Below are 26,275 nucleotides of genomic sequence, written 5' to 3'. Positions count from 1 at the left end.
TATCTGGGAGTACTGTGGCAGGAAAAAAAACGAATTCGACTTTCATTTTTTTGTTTTTTAAAAAACAACCACGTTTTTCCAAAATGGCGGATTAAAATAACACCCTTTTTAAAGTTAGAAGACACATTTTTATCGCTCCCGTTAAGATGGAGAATTCTGAAGCTGAGACTTGAAATCTGACAGGGACACTTTTTCAATACCAGTGCTCGCGATAAAATAATCGACGTCTTGAAAAGATCGCTCTTTATTAGCAAAATTCCCCTTCATTTTTGGATCAGGAACATCCACAAATACCAATAAAAGGGACCTTTTAAAATCATAACATGCCTGAATTAACAAAATTGCAGATACCTCAAATGCTTGATCTCTGGACGACTGGAACATTTTAACCCCCCTGGTACCTACCCGGTTTTTAATGACAAAGTTACAACAAATCCGTAACAGTTTTTAGACAAACGAACAAACATTTTTCAAGTTTAGTTAAGTTGACGGGCAGCCTTTTAAGGAGGAGGCGGACATTAACTTTCCTCCAAATTTTCTAGCCAAGCATTAAGCATTCGAATATTGTTTTCTGAAAATTTTGAAAAAGCTCAACTATTTCAACTTTTTTCCTTTTTAATGCAAAAAAAAAACAGATTTATCGATGTCATCGACTGCAGGGATGTGAATCAGATGGATTATTGTGCGAAGAAGATCCTTATCACAGTGTGTCCCGATTAGGGGACATCTTATCAACTATCCACCATGATTCCTGATCAGATTACATTGAATGAGTTCGTCTGCCGAAAAGGTAAGTTACCGATCAGACAAAGTTTTTCCTCCTGATTTCATTAGTTTCGTTGTGACATCCGCGAGTTACCAAATAGCTTATTAGAGCAGTTCATTATTGAAAATTCAGTGTTTTAAAATCAATTTTTGGCGATTGTTTTTTCTCACGTGTGCGATATTCGAGAGTTTTCGTTAATTTCTTTACGTATCACGTAATTACGTGGTTTTAAGTGACTGTTTCTACGACTTGTGCTTTCCTCCTCTCTCGATAACAGCGCTTACCATGGCTCCTCGACCCAACGAAGAAAAAGTGGACATGGTATACTGTTACGCCCAAGCGAACACAAATTTACACGAGGCTGTTCGTTTGTTCAATTTGCTTCACCCCGAACGCCCATCTTCCGGAGTCTACGTTCGAGACCTAATTCGTAAATTTGAGACGACCTTTTCGGTGAAGGATGCCCCAAGATCGGGGAGGCAACTTTAGATGAAGACCAGCAGCTCGATATTTCAACAGATTATGCGGAAACTCCGCGACAATCAATCCGCGAAGTGGCCGAAAAACATGACACCTCAACTTTTACGGTGCACAAAACCCTGAAGAACAATAAGTTCCACCCGTACAAAATCAAACAGATTTACGAGTTGAATTAAGATGATTTTGACCGTCGGATGCAATTTTGCGAAACAATTCAAGAAAAAATTGCAGCAGACCCCAAATTCGTCAATCACACCTGCTTCAGTGACGAGGCAACCTTTTTCTTGCATGGTGAAGTAAATCGTCACAATACACGCTATTGGTGTCCAGAAAATCCTAATGTTGCCCATGAGACTCACACCCACACTGAAAAAGAAAGTTTTACTTTTTTTAACTAATGTGGAATGGTAGCTGCAAAATGTTTAATTTAACTCCCTGTGGCTTTAACTTGACGATAGCGGATTATCTAATTTAACAGAAGAGACATGTGTTAAAACCAGAAATGACAAGTTGCTTAAAATGACCATCCAATCAGTTGATGGAATAATTTGTGTGGTTACACCAACAAAGATACGAGTGGATTTAATAAATCTCAAAGAGTTTTAGTGACCAGAAGAAATTGTTTAAAACAAAGTGAAATAAAGTATTAAGACAATAATTGCAATAGTTTGTTCTACCGTTTGCTAAGTTATACCGAAAAATATAATTGCCGAACCATAACGAATTACAAATAGTAACAAGTTGGTTTTTGCAATCGCTAGCGATAGCAATATTCGTCATGGGAACTTTTCCTTCTGGGATATGAAAATTTTAAGGTACAGCTCGTTTGTAGTATCTTCAGAATTGAAGGGGCTATGTAATTTTGTGTCGACATCTCTTTTTTAACATTTTTAATTTTTTTTTCTTTGCATACAGGGTGTTTCAGACCACCCGTACCAGGCCTTTTTCTCGGTTGGTTTAGGTCGTACGAAGTCGAAGACCGCGGGGTTGAATAGGGAATTGACCCCAAGGAATCCGAATTTTGTGGTCCCGAAACCCCCCCACCCCCCCTTGGGGGGTAAAGGGGGGGTCACGATGCTAAAAGTCACGGTTCCCGACCGAATTGCGGATCGATCGCATCAGATTTGAAAAGCACGGAAAATTTCACGTGGAATTGACCCCTTAAAATCCAAAATCTGACCATCCAAGGCCCAAAAATGATCCCGTAAAGCGGGGGACAGTACCCCCCTCCATGATTTCTCTTTGGTCTCAAAATTGACGTAAATTCCCCAGAAAAAGACCGTCTCCCAGGTAATCGACCTCGAGAAATCCAAATTTCGTGGTCCCGAAGCTCCTCCAGCTCCCCTTGGGGGGTAAACGGGGGGGGGCCCAATTTTAAAAATCGGGGCTCCTTTCCGAATCGCAAATTGATTGCATCCAAATTGAGGAGCAGAACACATTTACATCTTAAGTGACTCCTAAGAGTTCTAATTGACCCCCCTGAACGGCAGAAAGTAATCCCCTGAGGAAGGGGGCCTCGCCCCCGCCAAAAATTTCTCAATTCCTCTTTGGTCGCAAAATTGACTTCGATTCTCCGGAAAAAGACAGTTTCCCATGTAATCGACCCCGAGGACTCTAAATTTCATGTTCCCTGAGCTCCTCGGGGTCGATTACATGGGAGACCGTCTTTTTCTGGAGAATCGACGTCAATTTTGCGACCATTGAGGAATCTTGAGAAATTTTAGGCGGGGGCGAAGCCCCCCTCCTCAGTTAGTTACTTTCTGCCGTTCAGGGGGTCTATTAGAACTCTTAGGAGTCACTTAAGATGTAAATGTGTTCTGCTCCTCAATTTGGATGCAATCAATTTGCGATTCGAAAAGGAGCCCCGATTTTTAAAATTGGGCCCCCCCGTTTACTCCCGAAGGGGCGCTAGAGGAGCTTCGGGACCATGAAATTTGGATTTCTCTAGGTCGATTACTTGGGGAACCGTCTTTTTCTGGAGAATTTACGTCAATTTTGAGACCAAAAAGAAATCATTAAGGGGGGTACTGTCCCCCGCTTTAGGGGATCATTTTTGGGCCTTGGATGGTCCGATTTTGGATTTTTAGGGGTCAATTCCAAGTGAAATTTTCCGTGCTTTTCAAATCTGATGCGATCAATCCGCAATTCGGTCGGGAACCGTGACTTTTAGCATCGTGACCCCCCCTTTACCCCCCAAGGGGGTGTGGGGGGGTTTCGGGACCACAAAATTCGGATTCCTTGGGGTCAATTCCCTATTCAACCCCGCAGTCTTCGACTTCGTACGACCTAAACCAACCGACAAAAAGGCCTGGTACGGGTGGTCTGAAACACCCTGTACAAGAAAGCTGTTATTTACCAATTATTTATTTTCGTTGGATTATGTATGGTTTTTGGAAGTTAACGCATTTAACTTTCAGTTTCGTTTTTTCGGCGTAAACTATGATATTTTTACTCTACGCATATGCCCAAATACGCATCATAAGTGACCTTTGTGCTTCCTAAGTTGCCATTTTTTTCATTCAAATAGATGTAACCGAAATGTTAGATGTGTACTACCTATACTACTTTCATGTCATTGCTTTATTTATTTATTTACTTTTTGCGTAGGTATAAATTGTTATTTTTTGCTGAATTTTGGAGAAAATATTGCTTTAAGAACGTAGAATGTAAATTAATTTTATTGAAAAAAGAAAATACCATCATTAATTTGGGCGAACAGAGAAAATATACATCAAAATTTGGGTCAACATCTCCCTGATTATATAAAGGATGAATATATTAGTATTTCTGTATCAAAAAACTTAGCTTTTGTCTTCAGAGATACGATGATTCTAGTCCCAGTCAATTTGTTTTATTGAAAAAACAAAAAAACAAAAAATAAATAAAAAAAAAACAACTGAAATGTTAGACATACTATTTTCATGTCTTTCTAGTTGTATCAATAGGTACTTTTTGCTTAACTTACGAACGTTGAATGCAAATTAACTTTATTGAAAAAAGAAAATAACGTCATTAATTTGGGGGAACATGTGGCTGATTATATGAAGAAGGTATATTCCAGTATTTTTGTTTAACATATTAACTCACGAGAAAATGTTCGTACATTTATCATCTACTATTAATTATTTTTTGATGATTAGTCTAAAACATTCAATACAACCATTAAAAAGTAGGTCCCATCGTCGGGTATCGAACTCCCGATCGCCGGGTGCCCGCACCGAATCAAAAATACGAGGCGGTTTAGTCAACTAGGCTATAACGGATCCACGTGAGCGAGAGTAAAAATAGCATACAAAAGACTCAAGCAATGGGCGGGACTTATCACAAGAGACTGCTTTTGGGATGATATGAAGCGCATTGCTGTATTGCTGTAGGAGCCATGGTTCGCACTGTTTTAATGCGTCTCGAGGTTCATCCTAGCATGCATTCCGATCGCGGCAGTTGAGCTAAGGCAATATTTGCGTATCCATGAATTAAATCAATCAATCGAGCTCTGATTTTGACTTCTTTATCCGTAACGAGTCCTGCAGAACAATTTTCCACCTTGTACAATGGTTATTATTTCTTTACTTCTATTTTTCAAATTTGAGGTGGGATAATGGCGGCTTCTCAAGAACACCGAGGTAGGCGATCTTTTGCACCAACGAACAGAGAACTGATGGCGAAAAATAACCAATCAGAACCTCCAAAAAAAAAAAAGAATTTGCCCAAAAACGGAACTTCGTGGTTCTGCGCAGATTTACCAGGCAGACACGACATCTCAAGGTGGAAAAAAACTCGCTGAAAGCGAATTTTACAAATCAGCACAACTTGACGTAGAGACATGATTGGCTAAAAAATACAACGGTTTTTGATACATCGGAAAATCAACCAAAAATCGGAGACTGGGCGAAACGCTCAAGGTCGCAGAGGTATAGGGAATCCCAAAGCGATAGCAACGGAACGATTGTAATATCATGGGGAACTCCGTTCCCATGACAAAACTAACCAATTCTCAAAAACGCCTCCAAATGAAGAGTTAGGCAAACAACAGTGGGCGCTATTTGTCATCCCATCACTCCTATCCTTTAATTGTTTTTCTTTGAAAGTCAACAAATGTTTATCCTCTTTTAAATCCTTTGCACAAATCATGAGATTAATTTTATGCATACAAATAAAATCCTAGTCTTCATGCCTAGTTCCCATGCCAGGAAATGTTGATACACGAAAAAAGGTAGATATTTCAAAAGAAAAGCAAAAACCTTTTAAAAAAATTAGGATGCGATTTGCATACTTACTTTTTATGAAACGATTATTTGTAATATGAAGCTCTTATTAAAATATAAAGTTCTGAACTTTGAACACCATGTTTTAAAAAAATATGAATTAAATTATGCTCTTTATTATTATTCTTATTTTATGGCTCTGATACTGAGAATACTCCGAGCGGACCTTGAAAAAAAAATTAAATTTACAGCGCCACCTCTTTAAACGAAGAAAACTACATACAAAACACGTGTTTTAAACGAATAAACCAGAGTTTTTTCATGTCTAATGATTTTTTGAAAATCTACCTTTATCTAAGGTGTTCTAAACATTTTTTAAAAAAATTGATGCACGTTATTATAAAATTAAAAAACCGAAAAAGGAAGAAACAGGCGACAAAATATTAAAATTTATTTTTTATTAAATATTCATGTATAATAAAGGTAATTTAGAAAGTATACCATTTTTAAAATATTTATGATACATATTATTTTTTACTCATATGCAGTTTTTCTAAGTCCAAAAAAATATTTAGCCTTTCGCTCTCACGCATATTTAACAATAAAAATAATCGAACATAATTCTATCACCTACATAGCTCAAATTCTCAGCGCTCAATCAGAAGCCCCGTTGGCTCAATAGGTAGCGCATTCGATTCGTGATAGGCAGGTCCCAGGTTCAAATCCCGATTGGTAGGTCAAAATTTGAAAGAAGGCCACATGCCTTGCTGAATAACAACGGTTCTAAATGTGCGTATGATCTAGTTAAGCGTGCCAGTAGGGCTCGCTTTTTGAAATCACTTGGATGTACCATAGTACAGCACACCGATAAACCAATGCTATTCAATGGGCCGTCTAAATATTTTTTCCTCGGATCCGTTTTTTTTGTCTTTGAACCGTTATAGTGGCAAGCCCTGATGGTGTTTTACCAAAAAACTGAATGAACTGCTGATTGGAAACCCTTGAGAACATTTTCCGGTCTTCTTCTTCTTCTTCCGTGTCCGATAGCACCAATAAGATTAAATTAGATTTTCCCTGACCAATAATTTGCAACATAGATTGCTTCGTCATTTACACTAAAAATATCGTCCCTTGTGCAGGTTTTAGTCATGTTAGGGCAGATTAGAAGGTGGTTGTAGTCTTGCTTTGCCCCACACTCGCATAGTTCGTTCTCAGCGAAACCCCACCTCAGCAAGTTTGATTTACACCGTGTTACAGCTGTTCGTAACCGATTAAGAGACTTCCACGTCCCGAAGGTCAGGTTAAGGCCAAGAGATCCCTCCTCTAGTGGTTCTATCTTCGAGTGTGGTACTGAATTTTTCCACAAGTTCAGTCGCCGTTCTTTCGGGGTTGTGGAGAGTTCTTCCGTGCAATCAATGAAACTCTTGCGAGATTTCAGGCGGACCCGTTGTCTTTGATGCTCATGCAAGGGGTGTCTCGGGTCATTTTCCGGTCAAAACCGTATTATTTCATTTGACAGATCCTTCAAAAACCCTTTTTTACGCTAGAGCGATTTGAATCTAGAATATTTTTTCCCGCCGCACTTCAATGGGTGCTTCGTACCCATTGACTATACAAAATGAGCCCTATGCATTACTCCATGATAGAATGCCATATCAAAACAACTGATATTATTAGCTCTTGGTTCAGCGATTCATTCAAGCTCATGTCTCCGAAATTTCAGTTGTTCGGCACGCTTTTCCAACATATTCATGTTGGATGTTTCTCCTTGTTTTTTCTTTACAATTTATCAAATTAGGCAATTTTCTACAAACATTTCTCAAAATTACTACCCTTTGATACGTTAAATTAACATTTTCAAAGGATTGATTTTACTCGTGAGAAATAGTAGAATCAAGAATTCTAACTGTCAAGTCGAAACACTTGCATGTGTTGAGGGAAGTATCTGAATACTTGGCATTACTATTCCAAATTAGTCAAAGTAAGCTTTTTCACCTTGTTTACATTAACCCGCAATTGATTTGTCACCCAAAATTACTAAATGCAATGGTTCAAACAACGCCGCCTGGGGTTGAAAATATCATTATTTTTTTTCAGTGCAGTATCCCCAGAAATGGAATGTTTGGGCAGGAATTTTCAATAATAAGGTAGTTGGTCCATTCTTCATTGAAGGAAATTTGGATGGTCCTACTAATCTGGAGTTATTACAAGACGGTGTCATTCCCAATGTGGTACAAATCATCGAAGACGGTGATGAAGATTTCGATCGACCCGATCTTCCAACAAGACGGAGCACCCCCGCATTACGCTCTGGCTGTCAGAGCGTATCTGCACAATGAGTTTCCTGGCAGGTGGATCGGCAGAAGAGGTCCCATCGAATGGCCACCAAGATCTCCTGACCTCTCACCTCTGGACTTTTTCTTATGGGGACACCTTATAAGCGTCATCTACCAGACCACACCGGCTAATCTTGCAGAACTTAGGCAGAGGAAACTAGACGAGTGTGGATAAGTAACGCCAGAAATGTCACAAAATGTAAGGCAAGCCTTTGAAATGCGGCTCTAACACTGTCGGACAGCGATGGGCTATCAGTTTGAACACTTGATCAACAATTACAAAGGTAAGATTACTCATTAATATCCGTTGCTGACAATTTTCAGGTGGAGGAAACCCTTATTCGATTTTTTATTTGTTCTCTTTTTAGGTTTTTGTTTTTTTTAATTAGGTCTCGAACGTAGACTCTGGAAGATGGGCGTTCGGGGTGAAGCAAATTGAACAAACGAACAGCCTCGTGTAAATTTGTGTTCGCTTGGGCGTAACAGTATACCATGTCCACTTTTTCTTCGTTGGGTCGAGGAGCCATGGTAAGCGCTGTTATCGAGAGAGGAGGAAAGCACAAGTCGTAGAAACAGTCACTTAAAACCACGTAATTACGTGATACGTAAAGAAATTAACGAAAACTCTCGAATATCGCACACGTGAGAAAAAACAATCGCCAAAAATTGATTTTAAAACACTGAATTTTCAATAATGAACTGCTCTAATAAGCTATTTGGTAACTCGCGGATGTCACAACGAAACTAATGAAATCAGGAGGAAAAACTTTGTCTGATCGGTAACTTACCTTTTCGGCAGACAAACTCATTCAATGTAATCTGATCAGGAATCATGGTGGATAGTTGATAAGATGTCCCCTAATCGGGACACACTGTGATAAGGATCTTCTTCGCACAATAATCCATCTGATTCACATCCCTGCAGTCGATGACATCGATAAATCTGTTTTTTTTTTTGCATTAAAAAGGAAAAAAGTTGAAATAGTTGAGCTTTTTCAAAATTTTCAGAAAACAATATTCGAATGCTTAATGCTTGGCTAGAAAATTTGGAGGAAAGTTAATGTCCGCCTCCTCCTTAAAAGGCTGCCCGTCAACTTAACTAAACTTGAAAAATGTTTGTTCGTTTGTCTAAAAACTGTTACGGATTTGTTGTAACTTTGTCATTAAAAACCGGGTAGGTACCAGGGGGGTTAAAATGTTTCAGTCGTCCAGAGATCAAGCATTTGAGGTATCTGCAATTTTGTTAATTCAGGCATGTTATGATTTTAAAAGGTCCCTTTTATTGGTATTTGTGGATGTTCCTGATCCAAAAATGAAGGGGAATTTTGCTAATAAAGAGCGATCTTTTCAAGACGTCGATTATTTTATCGCGAGCACTGGTATTGAAAAAGTGTCCCTGTCAGATTTCAAGTCTCAGCTTCAGAATTCTCCATCTTAACGGGAGCGATAAAAATGTGTCTTCTAACTTTAAAAAGGGTGTTATTTTAATCCGCCATTTTGGAAAAACGTGGTTGTTTTTTAAAAAACAAAAAAATGAAAGTCGAATTCGTTTTTTTCCTGCCACGGTACTCCCAGATACCGAGTTTCTGGCGAATCCGTCGGCAAAAAATCGATTTTGTCCATTTTCGGCCATTTTGAACCTTAACCGGCCGCCGTTTTGAAAATTTGAATTTTTTTTTAAAAAATCGAACGTCGAATTCGTTTTTCTCGTGCCAAAATACCCCCAAATACCGAGTTTCAAGCACATCCATGAGCAAATAGCCGGGGTGCCAATTTTAGGCCATTTTTAACTTTTACCGGCCGCCATGTTGAAACGGTTTGAGATATTGACTTCGAGTTTGCGCGAAAATTTTTCTTTTTTTATGCTCTTTCGAACGAGGTATCACACAGGGGGTCTTTCCATTTGAAAAAAAAGTTGTGGTCCGCTACCCCCCAAAGGAGGGAGCTCCCCAAAATGTTTTGTTTTGGGGGGGGGGGTCAAAAAGTAGCTCCCTTTGACCTAGGAACGTCCACCAATTTTCAAATCTCTATCTCAATTTGGGGAAAAGTTAGAGGGGGAGGGGATTTTTCTAACACCCTGTACAGAATGTGTCAATAGTACAAAGTTAAGGAGCACGGTCCAACTTCGGGTTGCACGACGGCAGGGTCCTGCTAGTTGCCTTGGCCGATTTGTGCGCTGCAATAAGTATTTCATGCAAATATACAAGCAAGAACATTAAGATCTTGTGGCAGTACTTGAAAAGGGTGTTACGATACCTATAAGGCTCAAGGAATTTGAAATTGACCTATACAAAGAAACTAATATTTACTGATATCTTGAGTGGTCACTGTGATTCTGATTGGGCAACAGATGAAAACGATAGAAAGAGCACGACAGGCTTCTTATTTCAATTATTTGAAAACTGTACCATTTGTTGGAATACCAAAAGCAAAACTCTGTGGCTACCTCATCCACTGAATCAGAGTATATGGCGCTTTTTGAAGCTGTCAGGGAAGCTCTTTGGTTGAAATCGTTTCTGAGTAGTATTAATATGACTGCAATAACTCCCATTTTCATTTATGAAGACAACACCGGTTACATAAGTATTGCAAAGAATCCAAGTAGTCACGAAAGATCAAAACACATGCATGTAAAGTATCATTTTTCTAGAGAACAGGTAGAAAAAGGGCTAAAAAATGTGAAATATGTTCCAACAGGTGATCAGCTAGCCGATTTACTGACCAAACCGTTATCCACAATAAAATTCAAGAAATTAAGACCAGGGCTGGATCTTCAAAATTAGCAAAATTAGAAATTAGCAAGTCAAAATGCAAGTGTTGTCGTCAAAAAATCCAAGTGGACTCGTCAAAATAAGTCTCCTTTGAATATATCCTTCAGCGCTCTCTAAGTGTTTTCTTTGCTCTCCTCTATCGAGTTGAAATGTAAGCTAAGGAAACAGACAAAAGTTGCAGGGAAGATCAAAACACATAGATGTAAAGTATCATTTTCTAGAGAACAGGTAAAAAAAGTGCTAATAAATGTGAAATATGTTCTAACAAGTGATCAGCTAGCCGATTTACTGACCAAACCGTTTTCACCACAAAATTCAAGAAATTAAGACCAGAGCTGGGTCTTCAAAATTAGCAAAATTAGAAATTAACAAGTCAAAATTCAAGTGGACTCGTCAAAATAACTCTCCTTTGAATATATCCTTCAGCGCTCTCTAAGTGTATACTTTGATCTCCTCTATCGAGTTGAAACGTAAGCTAAGGAAACAGACAAAAGTCGCAGGGAGCTAAATCTGGACTTTAGGAGGATGCGGTATGTAGGATGCTGTGCTTCCCGAAAACTGTGGCCGGCGAGCATTATCATGATGGAACATCCAGTCACCGCTTGCCCGCAATTATTCAGGACGTATTCACCTGATAGAGCGTTATAAAGTTTCCCTGGTCAGTTTCTTCTATAATCGTTGTACCTCGAGGAATATATTCATGATATCCAGGGTGCAATCCATTTGAGGACTGTGCTTTTGTCTCAGGATCGTAGCCGTAGACTCATTTGAAGTAAAATTTAATGAATCTTCACCCTCGGTTATTTTACGAAGAAATAAAAGGAAACGCGAGCATGACACTTGGCACGCATATTTTGATCAGTTATCTTTCTAATATCCGATTGAAAGCTATCGAAGTTCTGTTAAAGAATCCAAGTAGCCACAAAAGATCAAAACATATAGATGTAAAGTATCATTTTTTCTAGAGAACAGGTAGAAAATGGGCTAATAAATGTGAAATATGTTCCAACCGGTGATCAGCTAGCCGATTAAGTAACCAAACCGTTAGCCACCGCAAAATTCAAGAATTTAAGACCATGGTTGGGTCTTCAAAATTAGCAAAATTAGAAATTATCAAGTCAAAATTCAAGGAGCTGAGTTTGAGATGGAGTAACAACGTGTCTGGAAAAGGAAGCGGACAAACCTATTCACCAACTCTGTTCGCATTCCTGGAATCTTAGTGGACGTTTTTACAATGCGTTTTCGAAACGCGTTTGCGTTTTCGAAACGTGTTTGCGTTTTCGAAACGTGTTTGCGTTTTCGAAACGTGTTTGCGTTTTCGAAACGTGTTTGCGTTTAACGGAACTATGTGCATAATTTATGAGCCTTGGGTATGTATCCAGAACCTTGTGGACAGGGTTCATGAGTTAAGCGCGTTCCGTTAAACGCAAACACGTTTCGAAAACGCAAACACGTTTCGAAAACGCAAACACGTTTCGAAAACGCAAACACGTTTCGAAAACGCAAACACGTTTCGAAAACGCAAACACGTTTCGAAAACGCAAACGCGTTTCGAAAACGCATTGTAAAAACGTCCACTAAGATTCCAGGAATGCGAACAGAGTTGGTGAATAGGTTTGTCCGCTTCCTTTTCCAGACACGTTGTTACTCCATCTCAAACTCAGCTCCTTGAATTTTGACTTGATAATTTCTAATTTTGCTAATTTTGAAGACCCAACCATGGTCTTAAATTCTTGAATTTTGCGGTGGCTAACGGTTTGGTTACTTAATCGGCTAGCTGATCACCGGTTGGAACATATTTCACATTTATTAGCCCATTTTCTACCTGTTCTCTAGAAAAATGATACTTTACATCTATATGTTTTGATCTTTTGTGGCTACTTGGATTCTTTAACAGAACTTCGATAGCTTTCAATCGGATATTAGAAAGATAACTGATCAAAATATGCGTGTCAAGTGTCATGCTCGCGTTTCCTTTTATTTTTTCGTAAAATGACCGAGGGTGAAGAGTCATTAAATTTTACTTCAAATGAGTCTACGGCTACGACCCTGAGACAAAAGCACAGTCCTCAAATGGATTGCACCCTGGATATCATGAATATATTCCTCGCGGTACAACGATTATAGAAGAAACTGACCAGGGAAACTTTACAACGCTCTATCAGGTGAATACGTCCTGAATAATTGCGGGTAAGCGGTGACTGGATGTTCCATCATGATAATGCTCGCCGGCCACAGTTTTAGCGAAGCACAGCATCCTACATACCGCATCCTCCTAAAGTCCAGATTTAGCTCCCTGCGACTTTTGTCTGTTTCCTTAGCTTACGTTTCAACTCGATAGAGGAGATCAAAGTAAACACTTAGAGAGCGCTGAAGGATATATTCAAAGGAGAGTTATTTTGATGAGTCCACTTGAATTTTGACTTGTTAATTTCTAATTTTGCTAATTTTGAAGACCCAGCTCTGGTCTTAATTTCTTGAATTTTGTGGTGAAAACGGTTTGGTCAGTAAATCGGCTAGCTGATCACCTGTTCGAACATGTTTCACATTTATTAGCACTTTTTCTACCTGTTCTCTAGAAAATGATACTTTACATCTATGTGTTTTGATCTGCCCTGCGACTTTTGTCTGTTTCCTTAGCTTACGTTTCAACTCGATAGAGGAGAGCAAAGAAAACACTTAGAGAGCGATGAAGGATATATTCAAAGGAGACTTATTTTGACGAGTCCACTTGGATTTTTTGACGAGTCCACTTGCATTTTGACTTGCTAATTTCTAATTTTGCTAATTTTGAAGATCCGGCCCTGGTCTTAATTTCTTGAATTTTATGGTGGATAACGGTTTGGTCAGTAAATCGGCTAGCTGATCACCTGTTGGAACATATTTCACATTTTTTAGCCCTTTTTCTACCTGTTCTCTAGAAAAATGATACTTTACATGCATGTGTTTTGATCTTTCGTGACTACTTGGATTCTTTGCAATACTTATGTAACCGGTGTTGTCTTCATAAATTAAAATGGGAGTTATTGCAGTCATATTAATACTACTCAGAAACGATTTCAACCAAAGAGCTTCCCTGACAGCTTCAAAAAGCGCCATATACTCTGATTCGGTGGATGAGGTAGCCACAGAGTTTTGCTTTTGGTATTCCAACAAATGGTACAGTTTTCGAATAATTGAAATAAGACGCCTGTCGTGCTCTTTCTATCGTTTTCATCTGTTGCCCAATCAGAATCACAGTGACCACTCAAGATATCAGTAAATATTAGTTTCTTTGTATAGGTCAATTTCAAATTCCTTGAGCCTTATAGGTATCGTAACACCCTTTTCAAGTACTGCCACAAGATCTTAATGTTCTTGCTTGGATATTTACATAAAATACTTATTGCAGCGCACAAATCAGCTGTCTTGTGCATATCATTATGTACACCATGCTGTGCAAGTAGTCAGGACCTTTTATGACTCTTTTTTGAACTCACCAAGCTACCACATAACTTAATTTTCATATGAGGAACCATGAGGTTGCTTCCATCAGGTGACAGTACTATGAGAATTCAAAAAAAAAGTTAATTTTCGACTCCAGCCTACGTGAACAACCGATATTTTCCGGACAGACCTCGTACAGTTCCCAATTCTCATATAAATCTCCTCTCTCTCAAATTTCCATTTAGAAAAGCTGTTTTACATCCATTTGGTGAATTAGCAAATCAAATTGGTTGGTAAAAGCCACCAGAATTCTATTCGAGCGAGAGGAGCAAAAGTTTCATCATAGTCTTCAGCATATTTTTGACTGAAGCCACGAGCAACTAACCGCGCTTTATGTTTTTTTAGGTTTCCCAAATTCATCCTTCTTAATTGTAAAAATCCATTTACAATCAACAATATTTTTATCCTCAGGCTTTGGTATAAGACTCCAAGTATTGCTGAATGTGAGAAAGTCAAGCTCCTCTTTAATGACCTGCTGCCATTGAATTTTATCAGCTCTATTCTCAACTTCATTAAAAGTTTTGGGTACATCACAGTCAATGAATTGTACATTTAAAATAAACTCATCAAGTTCATTTACATCACTCCTTGACCCCCAAAAAAAATCATTCTCACGATTTTGGGGCTTCAAAACATGGTTTTTTACCCATCTCTATATGGATCTTCGCATCACCCTTTTTGTCTTTACTAGAGTTATGATCCTCTTCTGCGGTCACCTTTATCTCAAGTTCTTTATGAAGTTCTGATTTTGACTCACAATCAAATGCATCAGTTCCCTCTTGAGTTCTCAGTTCTGATTTTGACGGGGACCGTAAAGCAATGTACCTACTGGAGCTTTTTCAATACCGTTCTTCGCAGCTGGGGGGTTCCCGCAATGAAATTCAACATCTTTTAGGTTTGATAAATTTTTTGGAGGCTTCCGGTGGTCTCATTGCATTCATATTTGAAAAGTAGCGGATGTGTTGCCGTTAAAATTCGTCTAAGACGCACCATCTCCGAGATACCGAGCAAAAACCATCGATTATTGATATTTTACCTTTATTTCTATCGAAATCATCGACCATTAACATTCTCATGTGAAGTTGTGGTAAGTAATCGAAATCATCGAGTATTGTTACATTCCCATTTAAAATGAACCACCAGACAAGGTGCGAATTTAACCCTTTGTTGTATGGGCTAATCGTTGATTTTGGACAGAAAATCTACTTTGTACAGTATTTTTTCGACAATAGAGTCAGTTGGAATCGATCTTTGTAGTTTCTTTTAAAGTTAGGAGATCAGACTGATAATGCTCCCAAAAAATCATTTCTTGCTTTAATTCAATTTAATACTCCAGCATAGAAATAAAGCTGAAAACCATTTGTTGCTTTCATGCAACGCTATGCAATAAAGGGTTAAGCATTCTGATACGTGTTTCTTAACCAGAACTTCATGGAGAACACGATTCACGCAACTAAATTACTGAAACCAACTCCTAACAAAGATATTAACGTTTTCATTTCACATTGGTTACGGGGAATTCGAACTAATCGATTGAGAAGCTCTACGACAGTCAAATCTAGCAATACAACGCTTTCAGCAAGCTTCTCAATCGAGCAATAAGTATTCATTTCCCATCATGTGTTGTTCAAACTGTAAACAATTTGCTTTAGCTGATCCAAAGTGTCAAGATTTTTATATCGCAGAAACTATATCGTGATAACGTTTAGCGTGTGATGTGAATCACGCGGAGCATTGCGAGCTTACATGAGCGGGTAGTTTGAATTTACATCTCAAGAATCATATTTCGGTAATTTTCGGTGTGCGCATCATGGTTTACGTGAAATTTTGGTTAAGAAACTCGTCTAGTGGTCCATTATGGTAAATATTCGCAATCATCAACTGACTAGATTTTTCCATTTGATGTTACGGTGAAAAATCGAAATAATTGCCCATCGATGTATTCCTATTAAAAAAAAAAACTATGGTAATGAATCAAAATAATTGAATATTGTATTCCTATTTAAAACTAGAGTACCTTTATAGCGAGAGTATGGACAGATCGCTTCATGGAGGGTTTTGGACCCAAAAGTGCAGCCGCACCCTTCTAACCAACTTCTAACGCCCAAAATTTCACTGCCAGTCTGTAGATTCCAATTCTAACCAATATGGCTCCGAATGTACATAAATGAGCGTTCTTCCGCAGTAAATTAGTAAATTTATGCAAAAACTAAGTCAAGTACGTGCTTGATAAACGATGATTCGTAACAAATGTATTAGTAAATTGTTCTGTGTAATTGAAATTCATAGGTTGGTTGCATTTTTGGGCCCTAACTTCATTCGCGGAGGCATTGGTGAAGGCCTGATGGATTTTCGGAGTTCCACATTTATCTATACTCTCACTAAATAGGTACTATATTTAAAACGATGGTAAATTATGGAGTGTGAAGTAATTTGGACCTGAATATCGATCTTTTACCCTACCTTAAATGTTAGATCGCGGGTTACGAGACGTCCCTGAAAGCAATACGGTGGATTCCAATAAGATATAATTATTGATTGATTGATTTTGGGCTTCCTAACTGTTTTAGAGGCTTCCTAGTGCTCTCACTGAATTTATAATCGAAATGTAGCGGATTGATCTCGTCAAAAATCGTCTAGGACGTACCGTTTTCGACATATTAAGCAAATACCATCGATTATTGATATGTTACGTTTCTATCTGTGGTATAGTATCGAAATCATCAACCATGGACATTCTCATATAAAGTTGTGGTAAATAATCGAAGTCATCGAGTATACCGCTTACTCCATACAACTGAATAAGATTCAAAAGATTATCCTGCGATCCACGAACCAACAGATATTTCACGTTGAATATTGATCATCTCGTGACGCATCCATCGAGGACCGCAGCAGGGAAACGGAGTTAAAGCACTTCGTTGCTCACTCACGACCGCTGGGTGAGAACCCGCAATGAAATTTTAAGTTTTTCTGACACCCTTGATCCATACAAGTGAATTAGAGTCCTCAGATGATTCTGCGACCCATGAACCAACGGATATTTCACGTTGAACATTGATTTCGGGATGTATAGAGTGAGGACCCGTAGGCTTGTGCTGAAGTTTCCTAAACAATCCGGTTCGCGAGGGGGGCTGCCCGCAATTTTTAAGTTTTTCTGATACCCTTGATCCGTAGAAACTAAGAGCCAGTCGTCACATCGTTGTGCGATCCATGAACACACAACTATTTCACGATGATTTTTGAACTCTGGACGGAGCGAGGACCGCAGTCTACGAAGGCCACGAAGAAAACCGCGTATACACATAAGATAGGTATGTGTCATAGACGTGTTTATGACATCAGACATACAAACGGTGAATAGTAAAACTCAAGAATCCATTTATTCAAACAAGCATAAAAAACTCGTATATACATATAAGATACGCATGCGACTTAGGTGAAAGTTGGATTTTCTTGAAAACTGAAAGTCGTATCAAAATTCGGTCTGTACAGTTTTCCGATCTTCCATAGTGTAAAAGAATCGCATCGGAGGAGGGTAATTTTCCGAAAATTTTTTAATTTCCCGAATCAGACCCTACTCTCCAGTATCCGATACCAGACCCATACTGTAGGATATGGTGTATTGATCCCGAAAATTTTACAAGTCCGAAAATCCGAATATTTTACACAATCTGAAAACAATGCAAGGAACAGAACCGCGCATACACATAAGATAGGTATATATCATAGATGTGTTTTTACAATCGGACATACAACCTGTCAAGAGTGAACTACCAACCCATTTATTCGAGCAAGCGTAAAAACTCGTACATACATATAAGATACGCATGCGACTTAGGTGAAAGTTGGATTTTCTCAATAACTAAAAGTCGTCTCAAAATTCGGGTCGTACGGTTTTCCGATCTTCGATAGTGTAAAAGAATCGTGTCGGGTTGGGATGGATCGGAGGAGGGTAATTTTCCAAAAATATTTTCCAGCGTAGGACTTAGATAATGTTTTAATATCCCGAATCAGACCCTTCTCTCCAGTCACCTATACCAGTCCCATACTGTAGGATATGGTCTTTCGAAATCGAAAATTTTTACAAGTCCGAAAATCCAATTTCCGGAATCAGACCCTACTCTCCAGTATCCGATACCAGGTCCATACTGTAGGATATGGTCTTTCGAAATCGAAAATTTTTACAAGTCCGAAAATCCAATTTCCGGAATCAGACCCTACTCTCCAGTTTCCGATACCAGGTCCATACTGTAAGATACGGTCTATCGTGGATGCCGTCAAAATTTTACAAGTCCGAAATCTCGGAAACTAAAAGTCGTATCAAAATTCGGTCAGTACAGTTTTCCGATCTTCGATAGTGTAAAAGAATCGCATCGGTCCGCTACGGATCGGAGGAGGGTAATTTTCCGAAAATTTTTTAATGGCCCGAATCAGACCCTAATCTCCAGTATCCGATACCAGACCCATACTGTAAGATACGGTCTTTCGAAATCGAAAATTTTTACAAGTCCGAAAATCCAATTCCCGAATCAGACCCTAATCTACAGTATCCGATACCAGGCCCATACTGTAAGATACGGTCTTTCGAAGCCGAAAATTTTACAAGTCCGAAATCTCGAAAACCAAAACTCGTATCGAAATTCGGTCCGTACAGTTTTCCGATCTTCGATAGCGTAAAAGAATCGCATCGGTCCGCGCCGGATCGGACGAGGGTGATTTTCCGAAAATTTTCCAATTTCCCGAATCAGACCCTAATCTACAGTATCTGATACCGACCCATACTGCAAGATACGGTCTCTCGAAATCGAAAATTTTTACAAGTCCGAAAATCCGAATTTTTTGCACAATCTGGCAACACTGTACGGAAAAATCAACTAATTTCTCACCCCATCTGGCAACACTGTAAAAATGCAATGTTGCAAAATTTCACCAATAAATAAATCATTTATTTACATGCACCACGCGGCAACGCTGCTGCGCCATCTTGAAAAATACACCATTGCATAACCCGCAATATGAAGGGGCATTATTACACGATTGCATAACCCGCATATTGAAGGGGCAACATGCAATACTTTTAATTTACAGCGTTGCCGTATTAAACAATAATCCCTATACAACGCTGTAATTTAATTCATATTTTTCTGCACCATCATGCAACACTGTTGGATAATTTACTGTTCTCAAGTCGGCATTTTCACCCTACTCCTAGCTCTGAGCTTTCTAAGCTCAGCTCCCAGCATGTAATTACTCCAGTGAAACAGTAAACGTAAAATATCAGGTGTTCGGAGTTCAGTATGTACCTATCTAGTTTCTGCACCGCTAATCGTCCAAAGCCGAATGTTATTAGATCAATTGGTATTATTTATAAGAAGAAATGGAAAGCTCGCACATCATTATCAACTTCCATGTATTAACTAAATGCTCTTATCAAGAGATTGCCGTTTCGGTTTATGTCTGTCGGTGGACCTTAAAAACGAGGAAATTACGAGGTAAATTTTGCAATATTTTATCCTAAAAACGCCTGTATTACGACCAAATACTTACTCCGTGGCTATTGCATTTTTTAAAATAACCTAAGGCACTGTGTGGGCAAGTATATGATTTGACAAATTTTAAGGTGAAGCGATATTATTCGAAATTAATCCAAGAGAAAGGCAAGCTATTTCATTGCATACGCAGATATTTTTTTGCAATCGCCGATACTTAATAAGGTCAGTGAGAAATTCTCTTAATAGGTATTGATTGTCAGAACCTGCAGCCTGATTGTCGAAATTGTGTGTTTCTCGGGTAGACATAGGTAGATGACATAGGTCAAAAGCCAGGACGGGATTGGTCGGCGCTATGTCTTGTCGCTGTTTTATTGTGCCTCTGTTGGGTGGAACCCTAGACAAGCTAAAGGCATCTCTTAAGTTTCTGACAGTATGTTGTCCATTCCACCAGACAAAGGAACGATAAGGCATCGATAAGACATAGTTGATCAATCAGGCTGCTGGCACCCTCAAGTTAGGAAGATTATCTCATGCGATAAGTAAGCCTGTTGCCCAATTATCAATGAGAAATTAAGTATTCAGGGGAGATGAAAATATTTCTCATTTAATTGCAATCATCGACAATTTTTCTTTCACAAGGCTCTTTAGAGTATGGTGTAGGGTCTGTAGGAAAAAAGTTTGGATGTTTGGATGCTCTAATGAATAATAATCCCAAAAGTCATGAAAGTAGCTAGTTTAAAGTCATGCCACACCAAATTGACTAATTTTGGTAAAATTTGTGCTCCACTACTTCATTCACTGGTTGTTCCGTGAATAATGCATCATTCCATACAGAGTAGCTATGACTTATAAGGCAACGCTCTCATGAATTTCCATTATCATATGATAGGTTGCTGAGTGATGAAATTCAGTATCGAAAAACTTGCCGCTAGCATTAAGGTGCGTTTAAGAGGGATGATGTATGTAGTTGAAACAAATGAGCAAATTTATTTTATCACTTGGAATAAATTTACAGTGTAATGCCTATGGCAATAAGTTAAACTCTTTTTCAATTAATTTTCTCACACAGGTAAATGTACTTAAAGGTTGAAGTTTAGTTGAATTTTAGGTACCTGAATCACTCAAGTTTTACGTAGGACTTACTATTATCATAGATATTCCAAGATTTATAAAAAATCTTGGAATTTGAATAGTACATAAATGTGCCAGGGTAACACTCGGTAACCTTGATTCACTCCCCTTTACCCTTGTAAATATTCAGCCCCTTGGGAGTAGGTGGGTGAGTTCAAATAAGCGTCTAATATGGTGTCCCCAGCTGTTTTAATCGTCATAATCTGAGAAACATGGGCAGATAAAATTTTTTCCTCATTTTCCACACTATTGTTGACTATTACATGCTATTTTCCACTTTATTTGGACTGAAATAAAAATTTAGGAGAACTTTGAATGTGCAAATTGCCTACATTTGTCCCAAATTTGCGTGTCCCCCGTGCCTGGTTCTTGACTTTAAATCGATGTTGCAGCATAACTAGAGTGATTATTTAAGAAAACTTTATCGGAGATGATAAGTAATGCTTTTGAATTTGAGAAAAAAATATGTCAATTTATTTTTTGCTCCATCAATAACTCTTTCACGCGCTAGAATCATTGTCCCGAGCAACAGTCAGCAACAGTCAGGAGAGACATGGCAACGATGTAATAAGCTCTAAATGATTGCCGTAACGTTGAGGTTTTTCCAAAAACGACTTTTTTTGGTTTGATTGAATAGTTCACACGTCGTAGATGGCAAAAATTCTGAAATTCGCAAATTTTTATGCAAGATTAACGCCATTAATGATGCCAAACAGAATGCTATACACGATAACTAACAGGGCGTCAAGCATACACACACACACTAATATCAGCTCGTAAAATACTTTCGAAGTGTGCGTTAGGGAAAATTTTCTCTTATTCCGATCCTCTAGGACGTGACACTAAATATTCCGTGAAAAAAAACACCAAAAGTATCTTTACTGTTAGAGATAAGCTTAAAAAACAGCTTATTCCATCCTGTCCCGTTCCATCTTGTCACGTTCCATCCTGTCCCATATGTTTCCATCCTGTCCCATGTCCCAGTTTAGTGGGACAGAGTGGAAAACTGTTACAACTGAGACTTGCTTATTTAAGCCCTGTAGGCGCTCTTTCCTACCGATTTAAGTGAAACTCAGTCACCGGAGGTATTTTTCAATGGGGAACTCGAATTTTTAGTCGAATTTTGAAAATTCGAAAATCCAAGATGGCGGACATTGCCTAAAATGCTATCGCAGCGCCTAATCAACTGAGGCTTGTTTGTTTAAGCCCTGTAGGCGCTCTTTTCGACCGATTTAAGTGAAACTTGGTAACCGGGGGTATTTTTCAATGGGAAACTTGAATTTTTAGTCGAATTTTCGAAATTCAAAAATCCAAGATGGCGGACATGACCTAAAATGCTATCTCAGCGCCTAATCAATCGATTTAAGTGAAACTTGGTAACCGAAGTATTTTTCAATGGGAAACTTGAATTTTTAGTCGAATTTTCGAAATTCGAAAATCCAAGATGGCGAACATGACCTATAATGCTATCTCAGCGCCTAATCAATCGATTTATGCGAAACTTGGTACTCTGAGGTATTTTTGAATGGGAAACTCGAATTTTTAGTCAAATTTTCAAAATTCGAAAATCCAAGATGGCGGACGTTGACTAAAATGCTATCTCAGCACCTAATCAGCCGATTAAAGTGAATCTTGCTACCCGGGGGTGTCTTTCAATGGGAAACTTGAAATTTTAGTCGAATTTTCGAAATTCAAAAATCCAAGATGGCGGACATGACCTAAATGCTATCTCAGCGCCTAATTAATCGATTTACGCGAAACTTGGTACTCGGGGGTATTTTTGAATGGGAAACTCGAATTTTTAGTCAAATTTTCAAAATTCGAAAATCCAAGACAACGGACGTTGACTAAAATGCTATCTCAGTAACTAATTAATTGATTTTAATGAAACTGGACCGGAAAACCTTGGCATTAGGAAAAGAAAGGAAACTTTAATAGGGGTGTAATACATGGTTTCTTATGTATCTTAGGCTACGAAATCGAAAAATTCCTAGGTTTTTTCCATCGTGCACAGATTCTCCCGGAAGATTGACTCTGCTGGAAAAGCTAGATTTTAAAGGAAAATTCCAATTTCTCCGGAAAAATTCCGAACTTTCCCGGGATAAGTCGCACTGATACATGTAAATGGAGGTATTCTTCGGAATCAGCGCCAAAAATCTACTCCGAAACCGTTGGCAAATCTTCGGAAAATCAAAAAAAAAAAAAAAAACACGTTGACCAAAGTGATTGATATATTAATGCAATCCCTCAAATATTCCTGGCTTAGGTACTTCAGCGGGTACACGCCCACTTGAAGTTTTAAAATTCGATGTTTTTGATCAATTTTGTATTGCAATATTCCTAAATAAAAGCTTCTTCTCTTGTTGAAGGAAAACAGCAGGCATTTTGATAAACAGACGGAACTGTCTAAAAGATAAGCAGAATAAGCTCCAGATATCTTTCATGACGGATGAATTTTTTTGGTTCTGTAAGATATGAAAGGGTTTTATGTTTTCAATTATGCTTTAATTTAGTGCTCGACGATGCTTTTATGACAATTGCGTTCAATTTTCAATTAAAAGTATTATATGTCACCTCTGAGATGAAAATTTGGGAAATCAGGCAAAATTAGAGCAAATTTTGGGAAGTGATACACGTAACGGTGGAAATTCGGGTTTAAGCATAACTATTAAGCTCGACGAGCTATATTTCCTAAGTCTACACCTAATGAGAGTCAAAATAAAGTTTGGTTTGCCCAAAAATTCACAAAAAAATTTTGGGAGGAAATTGAACCTGGAATTAGACCCTTATTTGAATTCACTCAGGTATCCTACAGTTAGTTCATCCTTCAATATCAGTAAGTATCTAACGTTCACTTACATAACCCTTAAGGAAACCACAAAAAATCTGAGAAACTGAAGGTCGCCCTAATGTACCTTCTTTTGTTGGAAAATTGGAAATTCATGTTACCTAATTTGTGCAATGTGACAACTCGATAACTTTTCAACTTCTCCCCCTCCCCTGTCGCCCTTATCCTGTGAGCCTTTCCAATGGGTAAAGATGCATTTGACTACCTTAGGTAGCTCCGCCACTTTCAACTACCTACTCGCAGACTGATCACTAGTCAGTGGGTGCTGTTAAAATTTCCGCTGAATGTGTATGTGCAGATGTTGTTTACTTTCCATTCATTCAGGATTTTCAAATAGCTAATAGTACCTACTTAATATTTTATGGCCACACCTTTTTCCATTCAAAAACGAGCGGATATAAACTACCAAAAACCCTCAAAAACATTTTCGGGCAAAAAATCCGGTCGAGGAAATTGACGTGTTACATCTTATTAGCCAAAAACATTCCCTTTCACCCCTCCAAGAAGGTCGATAAAACTAAGTAACTATGAGATGGCAAAAACCTCTCTTACATTCTCAGGGTCCACCAAGGCCACATATGTCCAAAAACTAACTCTATATGGTTTAAATAAAAGAAACAAAAATAATCCCTTAACAATAAGAAAATTAAAAAAAAAAAACCAATAACCGATTTTGTGGCTCACAGGTATGTACGTAAATCCCTCGAACGAACTTGAAAATTGAAATCACAAAATCGGTCGAGAATATCTAAATGAATTCTCCCCTTCAATTATGAGTTCCGCAACAAGCACGACTCGCTTGAAGCTTTCCATACACGAGTGCAAGAATCTGATTTCTTCTTTCTTACCTACTGATCGTGAGGAGAGCGGGAGCATTTACTTTTTCCTTCATTTATACAGGATGCAACAGGCATGACTCTTGCGTTTGCAGAAACCCTTTCATTAAGGAGATCGCTAGAGCCTTTACCGCGTTCATTTCAAGAAGGGATTACTCCAGAGTTTCACGCATTCTAATAATTTAAACGATTCATCTGTTCTTCTCTTCTCTCCTTCCGTCCATTGCCAGAGATACAAAATTTTTCGGACTCACTGACGCGACCGGCTTGATGCGTGAACAAGAGTGGATTACCTGTAAGTTAAAAAAAAAAAAAAAAAAATAGAGAATAACACCTACATCACAGCATGGGTGTGAGTTTTTTTATAACGAAACTTTGTTCAAATTGTTTAAATAACCCCTCGTGCCAAATGGGACCCATTCCGTGAAAATGAAAAATAAACGAAAACTTTTAGACTACTCACCATCCAAATCATATGGTAAGCTTACAGTAAAAGCAACCATGATTTAGATTCAGCGAAGTTAATCGAAAGAGTCTGACATGTACCTATGTGGTAAAATGGGTTCACTGGTAAAACTGAAGCTGCCGTCAGGGATAAAAAGGCACCGTTTCATTGAGAGCATCGAGCCGGTCGCGTCAGTGAGTCCGAAAAATTTTGTATCTCTGGCAATGGACGGAAGGAGAGAAGAGAAGAACAGATGAATCGTTTAAATTATTAGAATGCGTGAAACTCTGGAGTAATCCCTTCTGGAAATGAACGCGGTAAAGGCTCTAGCGATCTCCTTAATGAAAGGGTTTCTGCAAACGCAAGAGTCATGCCTGTTGCATCCTGTATAAATGAAGGAAAAAGTAAATGCTCCCGCTCTCCTCACGATCAGTAGGTAAGAAAGAAGAAATCAGATTCTTGCGCTCGTGTATGGAAAGCTTCAAGTGAGTCGTGCTTGTTGCGGAACTCATAATTGAAGGGGAGAATTCATTTAGATATTCTCGACCGATTTTGTGATTTCAATTTTCAAGTTCATTCGAGGGATTTACGTACATACCTGTGAGCCACAAAATCGGTTATTGGTTTTTTTTTTTAATTTTCTTATTGTTAAGGGATTATTTTTGTTTCTTTTATTTAAACCATATAGAGTTAGTTTTTGGACATATGTGGCCTTGGTGGACCCTGAGAATGTAAGAGAGGTTTTTGCCATCTCATAGTTACTTAGTTTTATCGACCTTCTTGGAGGGGTGAAAGGGAATGTTTTTGGCTAATAAGATGTAACACGTCAATTTCCTCGACCGGATTTTTTGCCCGAAAATGTTTTTGAGGGTTTTATAGATGACACCGATTGTACAGTTAAACTATTATTTGATTTGAGTTAAAAAAAACTGAAGCGTATCTCGCTCAGAGGTTGATTCCCGAACCTCTCGTCGTGTAAATAATTTTAAACGTTAAATTTTAAAGAGAATACAAGTGACGTTTATTTCTAATTGAGACCATGTATGTTCAGTGGTCCCTTACTGTCTAGAGTGAAACAACCAGATTTTCTAGTGCACATGAAATATAAATGATCTGACCCCGATTAATTTTAGCTCAATAATGTGCGCTTCTCTCAAAACCGTTAGAACAAAAATTGGGGAGGAAAATCTAACCTAACGTAACCCAATCCTAAGCAGCGTAGGAACACAATATATCTCTTGCCCATCGAAACGGTCGGAGAGGTTGAAGGGCTGCGGCAACATGGTACGCAGGCGAGAAAGATCCAGGCGAGAGATCCGGTGATCTTTGCGCGGGATATTTGAACGGCACAATTGCCCCTGACAAAGACATAAAGACGGAGGGCTAAAAGCAAAAAATGAAGCTTCTTTTCAACCACCTCTACTATTGGCTAGAGGATTGGCGGCGAAATCGGGACAAGTTTGAATTCAAATATAG

The 26,275-nt window shown here is 38.5% G+C and overlaps 1 protein-coding gene and 1 long non-coding RNA gene across 3 annotated transcripts in view; one reads left to right on the top strand and one right to left on the bottom strand.

Annotated features, from left to right (window-relative positions):
• The window catches only part of LOC109040337 (uncharacterized), a 183,794-nt gene that overhangs the window by 152,840 nt on the left and 4,679 nt on the right, over nucleotides 1-26,275 (bottom strand). The gene's annotated exons all lie outside the window — the stretch shown is intronic.
• LOC140225415 (uncharacterized) lies at nucleotides 6,067-24,682 on the top strand. The gene is made up of 2 exons (XR_011900524.1): nucleotides 6,067-20,814; nucleotides 23,475-24,682. It is a non-coding gene; the product is annotated as an uncharacterized lncRNA (long non-coding RNA).

This window comes from Bemisia tabaci, chromosome 9, assembly GCF_918797505.1.
Source record: "Bemisia tabaci chromosome 9, PGI_BMITA_v3".
Taxonomy (NCBI): domain Eukaryota; kingdom Metazoa; phylum Arthropoda; class Insecta; order Hemiptera; family Aleyrodidae; genus Bemisia; species Bemisia tabaci.
The sequence above is the reverse complement of the archived record's forward strand: the minus strand, read 5'-3'. Positions and strand labels throughout refer to the sequence as shown.